Source organism: Sus scrofa, chromosome 15, assembly GCF_054392235.1.
Source record: "Sus scrofa isolate SSC_HxYL_T2T_F1_AM1 chromosome 15, Sscrofa_HxYL_maternal_Yorkshire_Landrace_v2.0, whole genome shotgun sequence".
NCBI classification, from domain to species: Eukaryota; Metazoa; Chordata; class Mammalia; order Artiodactyla; family Suidae; genus Sus; species Sus scrofa.
In genome coordinates this window covers 119,511,743-119,525,708 of record NC_139397.1, presented here as the reverse complement: position 1 = coordinate 119,525,708, position 13,966 = coordinate 119,511,743, and the positions used below count along the sequence as shown (strand labels likewise).

Sequence of the window (13,966 nt, the reverse complement as noted above, 5' to 3'; positions counted from 1 at the left end):
TGATCGGGCAGTGTTTGCCTTGTCACTGCCGTGGAATATTTCCTGAGGGCTGGCGTTGTTGGTCAATCTTTTTTGAGGCAGTGTGGCTTTTCTGGAGTGTTGATGGGGCTAACAGGGTTTCTTTGAAGCAAAGAAGGACTTCCTGAGGGCAGACAGGACTGGGAGGTCCACACCGCGATGGTAGCAGATTTCACTTGGTCATGCAGAGCTTGCTCTGGTGTTTTTAGGCTGTGGGGTTCTTGCAGGGGGTTGGTGGTGTTGGGTAGCTGCTCCTCAGGAGTGCAGCACCCCCTGGGGGCTGGAGCAGCTATCTGGGTGACTGAGAACCTAAGAGGCTCTTCCTTAGGGCAGCCCAACTCAGAAGGACAGCCTGAGAATGTAGGCGGATCTTTTCACAGTCTGGCCGAGCTTGTTGCAGCTTTTCTGGGCTGCAGAGGCTCTTCCAGGGGGCTGGTGGTGCTGAGCAGTTATTTCACGGGAGTGGGGCACCCCCTGGGGGCTTGGGAGGGTAGCAGGGCCGTTGGAGACCCAAGAGGCTCCTCCCCAGGGCATCCCGACTCAGAAAAACCGTCTGAGATCTTTTCCCGACTCGGCCAGGCTTGTTGCAGCTTTTCTGGGCTGCAGGGGGTCCTGCCTGGAGCTGGCAGTCCTATGCAGCTGATCCACTAGAGCACCCCCTGGGGGCTTGGGAGGGTAGCAGGGCCGTTGGAGACCCAAGAGGCTCCTCCCCGGGGCAACCCGACTCAGAAAAACCATCCGAGAATTATGCCGATCTATTCACAGCCTGGCTAAGCTTTTTCTAGCTTTTCTGGGCTGCAGGCCTTTTCTCAGGGGCTGGTGGTGTTTGGTGCTGCTCTGCGGAAGTGTAGCCCCTCCAAAGGGCAAGCAGGCCTGTGCAGGGACAGCCCCTGTGGTGGTAGGCTTCAGGCAATTGTTGAGGCCAGCCCTCCTGGATGGCAGGCAGCCCCAGGTCCGGTGAGAGCGTAGTGGGTGGCAGGGGTGGGGGGAGGGGATGCACTGGGAAGCAGAGTTTTCAGCTAGCTAGTGGGCCTGTAAGCTTGCTGTGGCGTGGGGGGTATTCTATGGGGACCCACCCCTTCTTCTCTCCCCTCCCCAGCACGGGCGCAGACCAGGCTCTTCTCCCAGGTTCCCTCTGATGCGGCTTTCCACTTCCCTGCTCCTAGAGTATTGTTCCCTTCCTCTGCGACAGCTTTGTTTTCTAGTCTCCCAGGCAGTCTCTGCCCCGTCAAATGGTTTCTAGACCTCCCAAGCAGTTTCCGCTCTGCCCTGCCCCCCCAGCCCGGGGACTAACCTCTGGAGCCGAGGTCTGGGTGCCCAGCCCCCACCCAGGCGGCGTCCCCCGGCCCTTTCTCGGGGACTAACCTTCGGAGGCGAGGTCTCGGTGCCCAGCCCCCACCCAGGCGTCCCCTGTCCCCCTCTCGGGGACTAACCTCTGGAGCTGAGGTCTCGGTGCCCAGCCCCCACCCAGGCGTCTCAATTTTTGGTGACTGTGCCCGTAGTTCAGATGGTCCATTGGGTTCTTGATCGGCTTTTCCGTACTCCAACTTACTGCTACACTCTTCTCTGCATCTGGAGATTCCTCCGGTTCGTTTGATCTTTCCCCCGGTAGGTGACTTTCCAGGGTGCGGGATCCCTTTCTCCTCCACAGTTCCCTTTCGGGAGCGCCCGTCCCGCTCGGATTCACCTTCTCTCACTCTCCTCTTTTCTCCCGTTCTGTCCAATAATGTCACGAACTTCTTGCCGTTATTGGAGTTTAGGTTCCTCTGCCAGCGATTGGTTGCTGTTCTGTGCGAGTCATTTATTCTGTAGATGTGCTTTTCTTGTTGTGTTTGTGGGAGAGGGCGAGCGTGTCCCCCTACTCCTCTGCCATCTTGTCCTCTGAAAAAACCTCCTTAGGTTTATTCCTAGGTATTTAATTTTTTGTGGGTGTGGTTTTAATAGGTACTATATTTTTACATTCTTGTTCTAATATTTCATTGTTAGTATACAGAAATGCAAGCGATTTCTGAATGTTCATCTTGCATCCTTCTACTTCGCTGAATTCATTGCTCAGTTTGAGTAGTTTTTTGTGTGGAGTCCTTAGGGTTTTCTATATATAGTACCATGTCATCTGCATACAGTGAAAATTTTACCTCTTCTCTTCCAATTTGGATACATTTTATTTGTTTTGTTCCTGACTGCTGTGGCTGGGACTTCCAGTACTATGTTGAATAACAGTGGTGAGAATGGGCATCCTTATCTTGTTCCAGATTTTAGCAGGATGGCTTTCAGCTTTTCTCTGTTGAATATTGTATTGGCTGTGGGTCTATCATAAATGGCTTTTATTATATTAAGGTATGTTCCCTGTATACCTGCTTTGGTAAGAGTTTTTATCACGAATGGATGTTGGACTTTGTCAGATGCTTTTTCTGCATCTATTGAGATGATTGTATGGTTTTTACTTGTGTTAATGTGATGTATGATGTTGATTGATTTGCGTATGTTGAACCATCCTTGTGAACCTGGGATGAATCCCACTTGATCGTGGTGCATGATCTTCTTTATATGTTGTTGGATTCACTTGGCTAAAATTTTGTTGAGAATTTTTGCATCTATATTTTTCAAAGATATTGGCCTATAATTTTCTTTTTTGGTAGTATTTGTATGGTTTTGGTATTAGAGTGATGATGGCTTCATAGAATGTCTTTGGGAGTATTCCTTCTTCTTCAACTTTGATGGGTATAAGTTCCTCTTTGTCTGTTTGGTATAATTTGCCTGTGAAGCCATCTGGTCCTGGACTTTTGTTTGTAGGGAATGTTTTCATGACAAATTCAATTTCATTTCTAGTGATTGGTCTGTTCAGTTGACCTATTTCTCCTTGATTCAGTTTTGGTGGGCTGTAAGTCTCTGGAAAGTTGTCCTTTTCTTCTCGGTTGTGAAATTTGTTGGAAATCAATTGTTCATAGTATTCTCTTATGGCTTTTTGTATTTCTGCAGTATTTGTTGAGATTTCTTTCTTTTTCATTTCTTATTTTGTTTATTTGGGTTCTTTCTCTCCTCTTCTTGAGTCTGGTTAGAGTTTTGTCAAATGCTTTTACCCTTTCAAAGGACCAGTTCTTGTTTTAATTGATTTTTTCTATTGTTTTTGGAATCTCTATTTTATTTATTTCTTCTCTGATCTTTATGATTTCCTTCCTTCTGCTGACTTTAGCTTTTGTTTCTTTGTCTTTTTCTAATTCATTGATGTAGTGGGTTAAGTTGTCAATTTGAGATTTTTCTTTTTTTAAAAAAATACACGTGGTATTTATTTATTTATGGTTATTTCTGCAATACAATTTTCTTTTTTTCTTTTTTTATTACTCAAATGAATTTATCACATCTGTAGAATACATTTTTTTTCCTACTTACAGCATGGTGACCCAGTTACACAGAAATGTATACATTCTTTTTTCTCCCATTATCATGCTCCATCATAAGTGACTAGACATAGCTCTCAGTTCTACACAGCAGGACCTCACCCCAAAAAAATCAAATAACTGGGAATACACCTGACCAAGGAGGTAAAAAACTTATGTGCCAAGAACTATAAAACATTAATCAAGGAAATTAAAGAAGATGTAAAGAAATGGAAAGATATGCTCCTGGGTTGGAAAAATTAATATTGTAAAAATGGCCATACTACCCAAAGCAGTCTGCAGATTCAATGCAATCCCTATCAAATTTTCTTCTTTTTTGAGGAAGGCCTGTATTGTTATGAACTTCCCTCTAAGCACTGCTTTTGCAGCTTCTCATAGATTTTTAATAGTTGTGTTTTCATTATCATTTGTCTCGAGGTATTTTTTAACTTCCATTTTGATTTTCTCATTGATGCATTGGTTTTTTAGTAGCATATCATGTTGTTTAGCAGCATGTTGTTTAGTAGTATGTTGTCATGTTCTCCACGTAGTCATTTTTTTCTCATTTCTTTTCCTGTGGTTGATTTGTAGTTTCATGCCATTGTGGTCAGAGAAGATACTTGAAATAATTTCTATACTCTTAAATTTGTTGAGGTTAGTTTTGTATCCTAGTATGTGGTCAATTCTGAGAATGTTCCATGTGCACTTGAAAAGAATGTATATTCTGATTTTTTTGGATGTAATGTTCTGAAAATGTCAGTGAAGTCTAACTTTTCTATTGTGTCATTTAGGATCTCTGTTGTCTTATTGATTTTTCTGTCTAGAGGATCTGTCCATTGATGTGCGGGGGTGTTATTAAAGTTTCCTGTTATTGTATTCACATTGATTTCTCCTTTTATGTTTGTTAGTATTTGTTGTATGTATCTGGGTACTCCTACTTAGGTGCATATATATTGATGATTGTAGTATCCTCTTCTTGAATGGATCCTTTTATCATTAAATAGTGCCCTTCTTTGTCTTTATGGCCTTCATTTTGTCTGATATGAGTATTGCAGTTCCTGCTTTCCTGTCTTTTTCATTTGCATGAAATATCTTTTCCCATCCCCTTTCAGTTTGTATGTGTCCTTTGCCCTAAGGTGAGTCTCTTGTAGACAGCATTTTGTAGGCTCTTGCTTTTTAATCCAATCTGCTGCTCTATGTCTTTTGATTGGAGCATTTAGTCCATTGACATTTAAGGTAATTATTGATAATATGAAATATTGCCATTTTAAACCTTGTTTTCCAATTGATTCTATGTTTCTACTTTGTCCCTTTCCTTTTTTGCTTGGATGATTTCCTTTCATTTTTTGCTTGTGTACTTTTCTATGTTTTTGTGAATGTGATGTTTGGTTTTGATTTGTGATTGCCCTGTTCTTCAAGTATGTTAACCCCTTCCTATATCTGCTTGCTTTGGCTTGATAGTAATATAGGCTCAAACACATTCTTAAAAAAAAGAATCTATATTTTCTTACTTTGCTTCCCCACATTTTATGAACTTAATGTCCTTTTTTTTAACATATTCATGTTTGTCTTTTTGCTGTTCCTTGTTTATTGTCACTTTTATAGTAGTTTTTTTTTCCTTTTAGATCTATATAGTGGCTTATTAAGTGATTGCTTTCCAATTGTGATTTCCTCCATCCTATTTCTTTTGTTGTTGTTGTTGTTTTGTTTGTCTTTTTGCCATTTCTTGGGCCACTCCTGTGGCATATGGAGGTTCCCAGGCTAGGGGTCTCATTGGAGCTGTAGCCACCGGCCTACGCCAGACCACAGCAATGTTGGATCCAAGCCGCATCTGCAACCTACACCACAGCTCATGGCAACAATGGATCCTTAACCCACTGAGCAAGGCCAGGGATCAAACCCACAACCCCATGGTTCCTAGTCAGATTCATTAACCACTGCACCACAATGGGAACTCCATCTTTTTTCTTCTTTTTTATTTTAGAGGAGCCCTTTCAGTATTTCTTTTAGAATGGGTTTAATAGTGCTGTACTCTTTTGGTTTTTGTTTGAGAAATTCTTTATTTCTCCTTCTATATTAAATGACATTCTTGCTAGGTAGAGTATTCTAGGCTACAGATTTTTCCCTTTTAGAACTTTGAATATATCTTGCCACTCTCTTCTGGCCTGTAGTGTTTCTGTAGAGAAATCAACTGATAGCCTAGGGGGGTTCCCTATAATTAAGTCTTTGTTTTGCTCTTGCTGCTTTTAAAATCCTCTCTTTATATCTTTAACTTTGCCATTTTTATTATGTCTTGGTGTGGGTCTATTTGAGTTCAACTTGCTTGGGGCCCTCTGTTCTTCCTGTATCTTGATATCTGTTTCCATTAGATTTGGAAAGTTTTCAGCCATAATTTCTTAAAATATATTTTCAATCCCATTTTCTTTTTCTTCTTCTGGAATCCCTTTTATGTGTAGATTGGCCCACTTTATATCATCCCATAGCTCTCTTATATGCTTTAATGTGTTTTTTTTTTTTATTTGGTTTTCTGTCTGCTGTCCTGATTGGTGATTTCCATTACTCTATCTTCCACATCACTAATTTGTTCCTCTGCATTATTCATTCTGCTCTCTGGTGCCTTTAACTCAGTTTGCATCTCTGCAAATGAATTTTCTAGTTTTTCTTGGTTCCTCATATTTTCCAGTTCCTTTCTAAAGTAATCTGTACTACTATTTATATACACTCTTAATTTCTTCAGTATTTTCACTATCTTCTTTTTGAACTCAGTGGTGTTAGTCTGCAGAGTTCTATTTCATTGTTTGCTGCTTCAGGTGAATTCTCCTGTTCTTTTAAATGAGAATAGTTCCTGAGCTTCTTCATTTTGCTTGTATTTTTCTTATTCTGTGAGTTTAAGGAAATCAATTACTTTAGTCTTGAAGGGCTATTTGTATGCAAAAAACCCCTATGTATTGGGGGGGCTTACTATTTATTTTGGCATGGGAGTTTGGATATTTGCTCTTTCCTCAGAGTGAGAAGGCTATTATCCCCTTGATAGGGTACTGTCTGTGTTTCCAGGGAAGAGGAGGCAATGAGCAGGGCTAGTAGTCAAGAGCCCAGATTGCTGGGCTCTTAACAGTAGCAAGGACCTGCAGGAAGGTGGCGCAGGTTACTCCTAGTTGCAGGGCTCTGGGAAGTGGTAATGATCTCAGGCATGTTCAGGTGGTGCCTGGAGCATTTGGCAGTAGTGCAGTAGGGCATGTGCATTCCCATGGGAGTGAGAGCATCAACGGGTGGTGCTCAGTTGCAAAACCCTTCTCTGTGCTGCCCTCTGAGGTGATTGGGGCTACAAGTGGTGCCTGTTCATGGACTCCTAGTGGTGGTGGCCACGCCCACCTCTGGAGTCAGAGATAACTGCAGTGGTTTGCCCTTGCTACCTGTAGGCCACACAAGAAGCACCCCATCCCACTTAGCCCATGCAGGAGGTGCCACCACCCATAGCTGGAACAAGAAGGGTGTTGTCAGCCCATGAGTTGCCTCACCTTCCATAGCCCTGCCCTCTGAGAGTTCGTATGTGCAGAGAAAGAAATTCCGGAGTTCCCGTTGTGGCTCAGTGGTTAACAAATCCGACTAGGAACCATGAGATTGTGGGTTCGATCCCTGGCCTTGCTTAGTGGGTTAAGGATCCGGCATTGCCATGAGCTACGGTGTAGGTTGCAGACACGGCTCAGATCTGGCATTGTTGTAGCTCTGGTGTAGGCTGGTGGCTACAGCTCTGATTGGACCCCTAGCCTGGGAACCTCCATATGCCATGGGAGCAGCCCTAGCACAGGCAAAAAGACAAAAAAAAAAAATTCCCACAGCAGTCCACCCTACCTCCTCTTGCCCTCCCCAACAATGGCACCTTGCTTCTCCTACAGGCCCAGACAATCTCCCAGGTTCCCTCAGCTGTGGCACTCTGCTCCCCAGCCCTTGGTCTGCCATTCCCTAGCTCCCTCAGGCTGTCTCCACACTGCTGACCCCAGTCCTCTTGCTGCAACTGACCTATAGAGCCCAAGTCTCAGTGCCCACCCCCCACCTGAGCATCTCTCAGGGTGTGGTGTCCAGAGGCAGTAGTACAGGTGGTCTTTGTGGCTCTCACTCTGCTTTTCCCTCCTCAGTCCAGCTGCTGCTCTTTCCTCTGTGGCCTTGAGGTCCCTCTGCCTCAGCTGATCTGTCGGTTATCTGGCTTCCCAGGATGTGAGTTACTTTCCTCTTTCTCAGCTCCCTCTCAGGAATGCTGGTCCCATCCTGATCTCTTTTTCTTTTTGTTCAACCCCATTATGTGGAGTGTTTCTTTCCCTTTTTGGAGGTTTAAGGTCTTCTGCCAAGATTCAGTAGGTGTTCTGTGTGAATTGTTCAACAGGTAGATGGCTTTTTTTTTATGTGTTTGTGGGAAAAGGTGAGCACCATGTCTTACTCCTCTGCCGTCTTGATCCCACTTCCAACAAATACTTTTTGAATGAGTTTCTACCATGTGCCAGGTACTGTGGATATAAAAATGAAAAGAATGTAGCTCTCTTTTTTTGGATTTTATTTACTTTTTCATTGATGTATAGTTGATTTACAATGTGTTAGTTTCAGGTGTACAGCACAGTGATTTGGTTATATATGTGTGTGTGTATGTAGATGTAGTTTTTAAGATTCTTTTCCCTTATATAAGTTACCACAAAATATAGTTCACAAAATATAGTTCCCTGTGCTGTACAGTAGACCTTTGTTGATTATCTCATTTGTATATAGTAGTATGTATACATTAATCCCAAACTCATAATTTATCCCTCCTCCACCTCAACCTTTCCCCTTTTGTAACCATAAATTTGTTTTCCATGTCTGTGAGCTTGTTTCTGTTTTATAAATAAGTTCATTTTATTTTTTTTAGATTCCACATATAAATGATATTATATTTATCTTTCTCTATCTGGCTTACTTTGCTTAGTAAGATAACCTCTAAGTTCATTCATGTTGCTGCAAATAGCATTATTGCATTCTTTTTATGGCTAATATTCCAGTATATATGTGTGTGTGTGTGTGTGTGTATAGTGTGTATATGTGCATATATATAGTGTATATTATATGTATATATACACACACATGTATATATATGACACACATACATACCACATCTTCTTTCTCCATTCATCTATTGATAGACATTTAGATTGCTTCCATGTTCCAAGTCTTGGCTATTGTACATAGTGCTGCAATGGACACTGGGGTGTATTATCTTTTCAAATTAGAATTTTGTCTGAATATATGGCCAGGAGTGAGATTGCAGGTTAATATGGTAACTCTATTTTTAGTGTTTTTCTTTGTTTGTTTTTGTCTTTTTGCCATTTCTTGGGCCGCTCCAGCGGCATATGGAGGTTCCCAGGCTAGGGGTCTAATCAGAGCTGTTGCTGCCGGCCTACAGCACAGCTCACAGCAATGCCAGATCCTTAACCCACTGATCAAGGCCGGGGATCAAACCCACAACCTCATCGTTCTTAGTCGGATTCATTAACCACTGAGCCACGACGGGAACTCCTATTTTTAGTTTTTTAAGGAACCTCCACGCTGTTCTCCAGAGTGGTTGCACCAATTTACATTCCCACCAATGGTGTAGGAGGGTTCCTTTTTCTCCACACCCTCTCTAGCATTTATTATTTGTAGACTTACTAATGATAGCCATTCTCACTGGGGTGAGGTGATAATAATTAGCAATGTTGAGCATTTTCCCATGTGCCTATTGGCCATCTGTGTGTCTTTGAAGAAATGCCCTATTTAGATCATCTGCACACTAATTTTTTTTATTGAGATATTTGTATATTTTTGGAAATTAATCCTTTGTCATTCACATCACTTGCAAATATTTTCTCCCATTCTATAAGTTGTCTTTTCATTTTGTTTATGGGTTCCTTTGCTGTGCAAAACCTTTTTAATTTGGTCTCATTTGTTTATTTTTGTTTCTGTATATGTTATTCTAGGAGGATCCAAAATAACATTGCCGTGATTTATGTCAGAGTGTTCTAAATGTGTTTTCCTCTAGGATTTTTATAGTATCTGGTCTTATATTTATGCCTTTAATTCATTTTGAGTTTATTTTTATTTATGGTGTTAGAGAATTTTCCACATTCATTCCTTTACATGTAGTTGATGCAAAGTAGCACTGCCAGATAAAGATGATTTGACAGCTAGCTTAAGATTGAGCTCGACTCCATATTAACTATGGCACCCTTGGTGATTCAGCACATTACCATAGAGCAATATTATCATCCTTTATAACTGATTATGTGCCCATGGCCTTTTTACTATGGGCAAGGTATTTATCCCACTTGTCATTCTATTTTCTTAAACCTAGCACAGTGGTACAAAGTAGGCACCTGAAAGATATTATATTTTGTTTATTTACCATGTGGGTTTTGGCTTATATCTGTTACCAGAAATAGTAGTTTTTGTTGACCAGTTGCTCTGTTAGTGTTATAGGCAAATGTTGGTAGTGTTAGGCAAATGTTCATATATATGCTCTAAATATATTTTCATAATCCCAGGAATACTACATTCCTCACTCCCTGGGATATGTGGAATAATAATGAAAGAGTTAATATATTATTAGAATTCCAGAAGAAGTGGATAGGGAAGAGAGAAAGGGAAAGAAAGAGAGAAGGAAGGAGGAAGAAAGAGAAGAAGAAAAAAACAAATTATTTAAAGAAGTAGTGGCTAAAAATAAGCACTATTGGGAGACATAAACCTATAGGTTAAAGAAGCTGAATTTGGTTGTGATGATTGTTGTACACCTATAGATGTAATAAAATTCATTAAGTAATTTAAAAAAGAAAATGAATTTTAAACAAATAAAGAAGCTGAGCAAATTCCAAAGAGGATAAACCCTCCAAAAAGGCTACACCAAGGTACAACTTCATCTTCCAAAAAACTAAAGAAAAAAATATCTTGAAAATAGCCAGAGATAAAGAATGAAACCTATAGAGAATAGAAAGCTATAGAGGAATACCAACTTGAATAACAGTGTTTTTCTCATTCAAAATCATAGAAGCTATGGGAACTCAGAGGCAAGATGGCAGAGTAGAAAGACTCAAGCTCACCTCCTCTCATGAAAATACCAAAATTACAACTAATTGTTGAGCAAACATCAACAAAATAGACTGGAAGCTACCAAAAAAAGATATCCTACACCCAAAGACAAAGAAGAAGCCACATTAGGATGATAGGAAGGGAACTTTCATGACATAAGCAATCCCATACCTGCCAGGAATGACCCACAAACTGGAAAATAACTGTGTTGCAGAGGCTCTCCCATGACAGAGTTCTAACCTCCATGTCAGGTTCTCAGCCTGGGGGTCTGGCATTGGGAGGAGGAGCCACTGGAGTATTTGGCCTTAAAGGCCAGCAGAGCTTGAGCAAAGAAGCTCCACAGGACTGGGGGAAACCCTGTGTGAGGGTGCACACAGGGTTTCAAATGCACAGGGTCACAGGACAAAGTAGGGACCCCATACAATCATAAATACTGGCAGGTCTTAGAGAGTCTCCTGGGAAAGCAGGGGGTATGGAGACTCACTGTATGGGCAGGAAACTGAAGGAGGAGGTCCGGGAAATATTCATCAGCATGCACTCCTCTGAAGGCTGCAATTTTGGAAATATCTGACCCACCCATTAGGGCTGAGAAACCCCAGGCTGAACAACAACCATGGTGGGAACACAGCCCCATCCATCAGAAAAAATCTGCTGAGAGTCCTCCCAGACACACAGACACCACTAATCACACCCAGAGGAACAAGATTCAGCTCCACCTACCAATGGGTAGGCACCAGTCCCTCCCATCAGGAACCCTGCCACAATCCCCTGTATCAACTTCACCCACAAGGGGGCAGACACTAGTAGCAAGAGAGGCTACAACCCTGTAGCCCACAAAAAAGTAGACAACACCAAAAAAAGCTATACAAAATGAAAAGGCAAAGAAATATGAGCCAGCTGAAGCAGCAAGACAAAACTCCAGAAGCAAAGCTAAGTTAACTGGAGATAAGCCACCTTTATGAAAAAGATTTTAGAGTAATGATAGTAAAGGTGATCCAAGATCTTGGGTGGGGGGGAATGGAAGCAGAGATTGATAAATTACAGAAAATGCTGCACAAATAAATAGAAGACTTAAAGATTAAATAAGGAGATATGAAAAACACAATAACTGAAATAAAAAATTCACTAGAAGGAACCAAAAGCAGAATTCAAGAGGCAGAAGAATGAATAAGTGAGGTGGAAGACAGACTGGTTGATATCACTGACACAAAACAGAATAAAGAAAAAAAAAGAATGAAAAGAAATGAGGACAGTCTAAGAGAACTCTGGGCCAACTGTAAATGCACAAACATTTGCAATATAGGGCTGCCAGAATGAGAAGAGAGAGGGAAAGGACTGTGGAAAATATTTGAAGAGATAATAGTTGAAAACTTCCCTCATATGGGGAGTGAATCACTCACTCAAATCCAGGAAGCACAAGAAATACTATACAGAATAAACCCAAGAAAGAACAGCCTGAGACAAATATAAATCAAATGGACCAAAATTAAAGACAAAGAGATAATATTGAAAGCAGTCAGGGGAAAGCAACAAATAACATAAAAAGGAACTCTGAAAAGGTTATCAGCTGATTTTTTTTTCAGCAGAAACTGCAAACCAGAAGGGAGTGGCACTTAAAGTGATGAAAGGAAAAGACCTCCAACCAAAAATATTCTAACCAGCAAGGCTTTCATTCAGATTTGCAAGAGAAATCAAAAGCTTTACTCACAAACAAAAGCTAACAGAATTCAGCGCTACCAAACCAGCAGTACAACAAATACTAATGGAAATTCTCTAGATGGAAAAGAAAAGGCCACAACTAAAACAAGAAAACTATGAATGAGAATGCTCACTGGTAAAGGCAAACATAGTAAAGGTAGAAAATCATCCATACACAAATATGATATTAAAACCAGCAGTCTTGAGAAAAGGAGGGTACAAATGCAGGATATTGGAGATGCATTTTCAATTAAGATACCAGCAATTTAAAACAATCTTGTGTTTATATTAACTTCTATTTTAAGACCTCACAAAACAAAAATCTACAATAGGTACAAACACAAATAAGAAAGAAAAAGCAATCCAAACACAACACTAAGGATAGTCATCAAACTGCAAGAGAAGAGAACAAGAGAACGGAAGAAAAAAGACCAACACAAACAAATCCAAAACAATTAACAAAATGGAAATAAGAATGTACATGTCAAAAATCACCTTAAATGTAAATGGACTAAATGTTCCAACCAAAAGACAAAGACTGGAGGAATGGATACAAACACAAGACCCATATATATATTCTTTATACAAGAGACCCACTTCAGCTCTAGAGACACAAAAACTGAAAGTCAGAGGATAGAAGATATTCCTTGTAAACAAATCAAAAGAAAGCTGGACTAGCAATACTCATATCAGACAAATCAGACTTTAAAATAAAGTTACAAGAGACAAAGAAGGGCATTACGTAATGATCAAAGGACCAATCCAAGAAGATACAACAACTGTAAATATATATGCACCAAGCATAGGAGCACCTCAGTATTTAAGGTAACTGCTAACAGCCACAGAAAGAGAAATCCATAATAACACATTAATAAAGGTGAATTTTAACACTCCACTTACATCAATAGACAGATCATCCAGACAGAAAAACAAGAAGGAAACACAGGCCTTAAATGATGCATTTGACAAGATGAGCTTAATAGATATTTATAGAACATTCAATCTGAAAGCAGCAGAATACATATTTTTCTCAAGCACACATGGAACATTGCCTAGAATAGATTACATTCTGGGCCACAAATCAAGCATTGGAAAATTTAAGAAAACTGAAATCATATCAAACATCTTTTCCGATTATAAGACTAGAACGACATTATAAGACTAGAAGTCAACAATGAGGAAAAAAAAAACTGTAAAAAAACAAACACGTGGAGGCTAAACAATATGCTACTAAACAACCAATGTGTCATTGAAGAAATCAAAGAGAAAATTTTAAAAATACCTAGGGACAAATGACAATGAAGACACAATGACCAAAGCCTATGGGATGCAGCAAAAGCAGTTCTAAGAGAGAATTTATAATAATACAAGCCTACCTCAGGAAACAAGAAAAATTTCAAATAAACAACCTAACCTTAACCTAAAGCAACTACAGAAAGAAGAACAAACAAACCCAAAGTGAAAAGAAGTAAATAAATCATAAAGATCAGAGCAGAAATAAATGAAATATAAATGAAAACAATAGAAAAGATCAATGAAACTAAAATCTGGTTCTTCAAAAAGATAAAAAAATTGATAAGTCTTTAGCGAGACTCATCAAGAAAAAAGGAGAGGGCTCAAATCAATAAAATTAGAAATGAAAAAGGAGAAGTGAAAATGGACATCACAGAAATAAAAAGGATCATAAGAGACTAGTACAAGCAACTATATGCCAATACAAGGGACAACCTGGAAGAAATGAACAAATTCTCAGAAAGATATAATCTTCCAAGATTGAACCAAGAAGA

The 13,966-nt window shown here is 40.2% G+C and overlaps 1 protein-coding gene and 2 long non-coding RNA genes across 4 annotated transcripts in view; 2 read left to right on the top strand and 1 right to left on the bottom strand.

The window, feature by feature from the left end:
• LOC146396078 (uncharacterized) overlaps positions 1-13,966 on the top strand; it is a 1,511,729-nt gene that overhangs the window by 272,436 nt on the left and 1,225,327 nt on the right. The gene's annotated exons all lie outside the window — the stretch shown is intronic.
• Positions 1-13,966, top strand: part of CATSPERT (catsper channel auxiliary subunit tau) — a 144,013-nt gene that overhangs the window by 101,046 nt on the left and 29,001 nt on the right.
• The window catches only part of LOC146396084 (uncharacterized), a 34,130-nt gene continuing 27,833 nt past the window's right edge, over positions 7,670-13,966 (bottom strand). For both annotated transcript variants that reach the window (XR_014828929.1, XR_014828919.1), the window contains one exon: positions 7,670-7,897. This is a non-coding gene — a long non-coding RNA (uncharacterized LOC146396084). The remainder of the gene's footprint in view (positions 7,898-13,966) is intronic.